Raw genomic sequence first — 6,919 nt, 5'->3', positions numbered from 1 at the left:
ATATATATATATATATATATATATATATATATATATATATATATATATATATATAAATCCAGGTACATAAACGTGTGTGTATGTGTGTGTAAGAGTATAAATTAAAACAGTCACTTGCATATATAAAGACCCCCATTGATTATATAGATACACTTCTATACAAAAAGTGATGATTGAGGACAGTTAACATCATATTATAATTAAATAATATATCAATATTATTTAATATTTTTCCAGATCACTTTTCATGATCAGTTAAATTTTTCTTAAAATATAAAACAATCAGTTGTGTAAGCACTGGATCCGAAACATCGTTTGTATTTAAACAAGGATATTAAATGAAGGCAAAATTAGAAAGGAAAGTTCAGGGGAGTGCATCATGACTGTCTCATGGGTGTCTTTTGGGGCACAGAGGACAAGGAGGCCTCTATCTACATGAATTATAAAGTTGGTCAGACTGAGTGTCTGTAGAAGAAATGTTTGCCCCTCCTTGCTTTCTCCATAACCTATTCACCTCCTAATCCCTTCCGATTGCAAGATATTTTTGAATAATTAATCAATCATTGGCTGAAAAAAATCACCCATCACTGTCAATTTCTTCCATTGTCCAGCCCGCTTTATGCTCATGTCTGCTATCACCCTTGCAAAGTTCACATGCATTTAGAATTACAAGGCCACCAGTGCATTTGGTATTTTTATTTTTTACAATCATTTTTATTTTTCTTCTGCTTTTTCTTCTTCTTCTTCTTCTTTTTGCTATTATTCCTATTATTATTATTGTTTTCTTCAAAACCCTTTTTCCCATAATTACCCCATCATCATTATATAATCTTGCAACAAAGACTCCGTTGAAACAGCAGCTTTTGTCAACTCGGGGGACACTGTGTATTATGTATTATCGCATGCCCTATAGAAGTACAATCTCTCCTTGCATCCTCATCACCATCCCCATCCTCATCCTCCTGAGCGCTGTCCTATCTCTAAAGTTCCCAGCCCCAAAACTTTTCTTCCCCTCTTCCAGGTCCTTATTATAAAGTCACTTTACTCTTACGGTTCCTCTGCTGGTCCAGGCGGAGCGCTTTCTTATTCTTAAAAAGCGCAGAAACGAAAAGCTTTGGTGCTTCTGCGCCCCGCCGAGTGCCAATTTAATATCATATTTACGCACAGACGTGCTTTTTTTGATCCGAAAAAAAAAAGCGCTCCTTAGCACCGTGTCAGAATATTAATTCTCATCAGGGAGGGTGGGATATAAAAAAAAAAAAAAAAAAAAAAAAAAAAAAAGGATCTCAACCCCGAGCTGTGCGTCCGTAATGCTGCGACTGGCAACATAACTGCCTTATTTACATTAAACACGCCGCAAGGTTACAGTGCAGCGGAGCGCCGCGCCGCGCTTCATCACTCCGGACTTCTCTGACTGATGCTCGCCTTTCCTTTACTCTCTCCTGGACTTTTTCCCTCTTGGACTTGGGACACTTTTTCGGAAAGGTAAAAAAACCCGTTCTTCTTTATATGTATATATCTATTTATATTATAATTTCGCCTTTGAGCCACACAGGTTGTGCGCACAGCTTTATTTCTAATACGGCGGAGCCAATTAAGCGGCGTGTGAACAAACAAGAGCGCCGATGTGACGCGCGGTTTAATAGGAGCCTTTACAGCGGGACAGTCGGGGGCAATAAGAGGCTGTGAGGTACACGTTTTTTTAAGAAGGAGGGGGAGAAAGATATTAGAGATTATATCCAGAGTGTCGTCCGCGGCTTCGCCTTTTTTTTTTAGACCCGCTGGAGTCGGGCGAAGCGAATGACACGACAATGGAGAGCTGAACGGCACGGCGCGTTTCACCTAGCAGACAGGGGGGAGCGCAAGGCGAGAGAGATGGAAATGTCTTTCACGATATGCCGGCTGAATGGTATCGTTCATACCCAGGCTAAAAAATTGTTAATCAAATAAAGGGTATAAAAATTTTTTGCAAAAAAAAAAAAAAAGGGTGGTAAGCGCGCGGAGCTGTGGGAAAGGGATCCCGGAGGCGGACGCTCCTAACAGGTCCGGAGCGCACTTTTCTCCCCCTCTTCTTTTTTTTTTCGGCTCGACAGAAGCGAACGCAGGTCAATCATGTGGGCCGCGTTTCCCCGTATAGACCAGACGAGCTTCACGCAGACTTTCTTCCATATATAAAGGTAAGAAGTGCAACGCTTCGGATGCTTTTCGTATGATTCTTTTTACGCGTGTGTATGGTGCAAACTGCAGACTGGTGCACATGTCACGGCTGTTCCACTTCTCGTGCTTATATGATTAAATAAGGTGCAGGATAATTAAATAGATCTAATAGCAGGGTGGCTTTCGTGCGCGGTGCGCAAAGCAGGAACCGAAAGCGAAGCAAAGAAATCAGTCGGACTTTTTCTTTTTTTTTTTTTCTTACTCTTTTTTTTTTTTTGATGCTCATGAAACGTGATAAACGTTGTGTTTGGTTTTTATGTTTCTAGTCCGTGCTTCATGACTGTCGGGTGCGCACTGGGGATGATCGGCAGGCTGTGCGTAAAAGTAACGCGCCCTCCACTTTACTACTGCTGACCGGCTGGATGGGGAGCCGAGCAGACGAACAGGGGGGGAAAGAAAAAAGAAAAGAAAAAACTTTTCTGTGTCCGAGGCTTGAAACTTTCTCGCTTCCCGTTTCCGCGTGGAGTTCGGGCGAAGCCTCGACCAGATCTCGGGGGAGCTGAGGCTTGAAGTTGCCGTGTGTTGAAAGTTTGTGCGCTGGATTTGCCGGTGAGACCTGCCATTTTGTGCTCGGATCGAGCCGCTCAGGAACATTATGCTCGGAGGGACGTGATGATGATGATGGCATTCAACAACCGAGGGGTAAATGTCATAGGAGGCTTTCACGATCCCTTTGTATCTAAAGAAAACCTGCACGTATTGGCAGAAAAATTGAGATTTTTAACGACTGTCGAGGGCGTAGTCGCTTTGGGAAATAACGCGTTTTTTACGAGAAAAACAGAAAGTTGCGAGACAGGGAAAAAGAGAGAGAGAGAGAGAGAGAGAGAAAGAAAGGGGGAGAGATGGAAAGAGAGAGAGAGAGAGAGTGAGAGAGTGAGCCGAGCCTTGCCATGTTACCAGCATGAAATATGACATTTAAATATACAGGGGCGGTAAAGGTTTTCTCACATCATAAATTATCTAGACATTATTAGATATTTAAAAGAAGTCACCTCCATGCTTTCTTGCATTCACTGAGAATTCAAGGTTTTTAAAGCTGTAGCAGATCAGATAAGTACTGTAGAATAAAACACGCAACAACGGCTTTGCTGTTTTATCCAAAGGCACAGCATTTCCCAAATCTAGGAAAAGTCAAAAATACCTAACAAAGCACCTCTGGTCCATCACTTCGAGCTGCAGGTGTCTCCTTCTGTCCTCAATATGAGTGAGGAGACAGCAGACCATTAAAAAAAAGGTATAGACAAAAAAGAGATGTGACCCTAACAAGTGGACATCTAAAGTACATCATCCAGGATCGAATGCATTAATATAATCACTTATCTCTGGAAATCACCTCGATTTTTTTTTTTAGATATCATATCGTTATATTTCGTTCTGACTAATCCCAATAAGTTGAAACGAGGTAACATTCTGCTGGTTCTCCACACCATGACCACCACCACCACCAGCACACAAACCACCATTCCTTATTAATGCTAAGGGTCAGGAACAGGTTGTGCAGACACGCAGTGTAAATAAGACGCCGTCATTGTTAAACTGTATTCGAGAACGATATTATGTGTGTAATAGTGTCTGGGCGTAGACATTTCTTCTCAGCTCAGCTTTTCATTTTTCTGATTTGACATGCAGACCGCTCACACGCTTCAAACCTCTTGTATTACACCCCATACATATGTGGGGTCAGCTTTAATGTGCCCCTGAAAATGTGGCGTTTTGGACGAATGAAAATTAAGGGGAATTAGAAGCAGTATGTGTTGTGATCATTTACGTCGACAAGCATAAAGGAAAAAAAAAAATACACGAGAGCCTAGTGTGTGTGTATGGAAGTCTATATGAATTGAGCTATAGGCCGTAATTTGTGCAATTATTATACCGTATTTCTTGGCACACAATTTTTTTAAAACTCAGAGATAAATGATATTTTAATGCCTTTGTTCTCTAACCATTAAACTTTTTTTTTTTTGAAGAAGGCTATACCCTGTGATTAAAAATGTATATGACTAATTAGTAAAATTTTTTACTAAATATAGGTGACTAATTAACGTACAAAATATGGATATATTGTACCCAAGCAACAATCGAATATTTTTCACCCGAATGTCACTAAGTTTTTGTGCATCGTCCGTCGTGCAGTCATCATTCAAATATCAGTACATTTATAATTTTTTTTGGGGGGGTGAAAGAAATACTCAAGTCATTGAAATTCAGTGAAGGAAGAAGCGTTATGAAGACTCTTGTGAAAATGCTCTGCCAATAGATCCGATAGCAGTTCGACAGGGCTAAACAGCCCAAGCCAATCCTGTCAAAATGTCTCCTCCCTGGTGTCTCCGCTCTCATTTACATATGCGTCTTGTGCTCGTTCGGCAGGCAGAGTGCGTGTTGCGTGGTGGAACTTGGCAGCAGCCGGGAAAGCCAGTGTGTCCCCCGGTTTGCTCGGTGCATGCTCGTCCCTCTGCCTGGTGCCATGGCTAGTGGTTGAGCAGGGGGCAAGAGTGAGGCCGAATGACCTGCTTTCTTCTCTTCCATCTGCCCCCCCCACCTCGATCTCTCCAGGGCTGTCAGTCTCCGGCTCAGCCGACTGGATCCAGGCTGGAGCCTTGGAGACGTGATCAAACAGCCATTCCACACTTAAATGCTTCTCTGCTCCTTTTAATTGGAGGAAATTGTCTTCCAGATGCCCGGGCCTTAGTCAGGCTGTTTTAGGGGGGCGGCAGTAGTGGTGGTGGTGGTGGTGGTAGTAGCAGTGGTGTTGTGGCAGGCAGCAAGGCCGGGACGATTAGGTATTAATTGATATGTGCTGTGGAGACCCCCCCCTCCTCCTCTGAGGCTTGGAAAACGAAGGCCTTTCTCCCGAGTGGCAGCAGAATCCCTCCACACCCAGAGAGCCGTGTTTATTTATTTGGGGTGCTTGCACGGTGCTCGCGGGCTAACACGCCGGCATTAGCCCGTGCTGAGGCTTGTTAATAACCTTGATGAGCAAGGTTAAGTTAAATATAGGGGGAAAGGCTAATTTATTACGCCTAATCACAAGAACAGTGTGAAATCACCATAGATGGAGCACTTTAACTGTAAGATTATTTACCTTTATACAGATACTACTTGACATAATTGATTGCTCTTTGCAAATTGTTATTTTTATAGGTAGGTGGGTTTGAAATTTGTATTCTTTTTATTATTATTATTATTATTATCATTTAGATTATTGTTACGTTTGGGTACAGTGAGAATTTTTTGTTTTATTTTTACTCACCGAATATTTTCCTTCTTCGAAGTTTCTTCTGTTGCTGTCATATTATAAGTCAGGGTGTGGCAACACAATAATCCAACACCCCCCCCCCCCCCCCAAAAAAAAAAAAAAAAAGAGAATGTTCATAGCATTGTCCCACCGTCACACATTTAAACTGCAGTGCCTTACTTTACTCTTTAGGCCTGTCTGTTTGAATTGATTAAGCTTGTAAGACCCATCATTCAATATCTGTCATGCGGTGCAGAAGACGCAGTTCATCATGTCATCGCACGCAACATACAAATGGGAGTTAGTTTGTGACTACTGACAGTTGTCAACTTTTGTCTTTAGCAAATAATTATAGTCGAAAGAAGAACATTTAATGCTCTGCATGTCATTTATTGTCATTTATAGTTGAGCACTGATTTGTTAGACATTCTGTATGTGAGCGAGAGTGAGTGAGTGAGTGTGAGAAAGAGAAAGAAAGAGAGAGGGAGAGAGGGCTAAAGAGTGGAAGTTTTTTGAACAGGCTAATCACAGACATCAGTGTGTGATCTAAGAATAAAGAGTGCCCTGACAGATGAGGTGGTGACGAATGAGCTTGTCTCTACTGCCTCATGCCAGGGTGCCACCAGAAGGAGCGTCTGTCTGTCTGCCGGGGTAGAGAGAGAGAAAGAGAGAGGGAGAGAGAGAGAGAGAGAGAGAGAGATACAAGGGGTCCAAGATAATACGGTCTACTCTACCCCACCCCGAGGCACTTTTCCATGAGGAAAATCTATCGAGTAATGCTGCTTTTAGTTTTACTGAGGAGTGCAGAAGAAGTGTGCATCACAGTAAAACTCGAGCGCAGATGACGGAGCCGAACAGATGTGTGCAGATGCTTTTTATTCAAGCAAGTTCTTTTTTTTTCAGCACTCCTTTGGGATGCTTGCAGAGATATAGAATGTTTGGGCATAAGTTTCTTGCCATCCTTTTGATTTTGTTTTGCGATTCCTGGAAATTGGTTTATCCTATAGACAATACGCACATGAGGCGGTCAAATAATGACCCCGCATACCATCTGAACCTCGTCTCAGCAACTGCTATGCTTAAGTCTCCTTAAGTGCCCCTTCTTGGAAAAAAAGAAAAAAAAATCTGAGCACATAACACCCCTTTGATCAAACACTATTTTGAGGAATGTGAGCGTTACATTGTAAAGTCTTCCGAACTTCATGATAGGGACATTCTTCAAGCGTGACCTAATGCTGTTTTTTGGGGGGGGACTGAGTGCGATAAGCAGACTTTTATTCGAGCTGGAAAAGTGACCTAAAATGAATGAAGCTCAATGGCAGCGCTTCTCCATCTGGCCTGTTTATTAGGAGGTGTGGTTTGGAGGTGCGTCCTCATGGCCTGAGAGCGAATGCTCGGCCCCTCGCTTCAATGGTAGACTGTGTTGAGCCGCTCGGGTTTACACAGCCTTGAGAGAGATGGTCGGAG

At 42.5% G+C, this 6,919-nt stretch overlaps 1 protein-coding gene across 7 annotated transcripts in view; it reads left to right on the top strand.

Annotated features, from left to right (window-relative positions):
* The first annotated feature begins 843 nt into the window (after window positions 1-843).
* znf536 (zinc finger protein 536) overlaps window positions 844-6,919 on the top strand; it is a 183,609-nt gene continuing 177,533 nt past the window's right edge. For 2 of the 7 annotated variants that reach the window (XM_083549852.1, XM_083549855.1), the window contains exon 1: window positions 1,574-2,177. The gene's annotated coding sequence lies outside the window, so the exon portion shown is untranslated. Of the gene's footprint in view, window positions 1,486-1,573; window positions 2,178-2,483; window positions 2,860-6,919 lie in introns of those variants that run through there. The other 5 variants (XM_083549853.1, XM_083549854.1, XM_083549857.1 and 2 more) reach the window with 5 other exon arrangements.

Source organism: Silurus aristotelis (assembly GCF_946808225.1).
Source record: "Silurus aristotelis genome assembly, chromosome: 9".
In the NCBI taxonomy this organism is placed as follows: Eukaryota; Metazoa; Chordata; class Actinopteri; order Siluriformes; family Siluridae; genus Silurus; species Silurus aristotelis.
The sequence above is the reverse complement of the archived record's forward strand: the minus strand, read 5'-3'. Positions and strand labels throughout refer to the sequence as shown.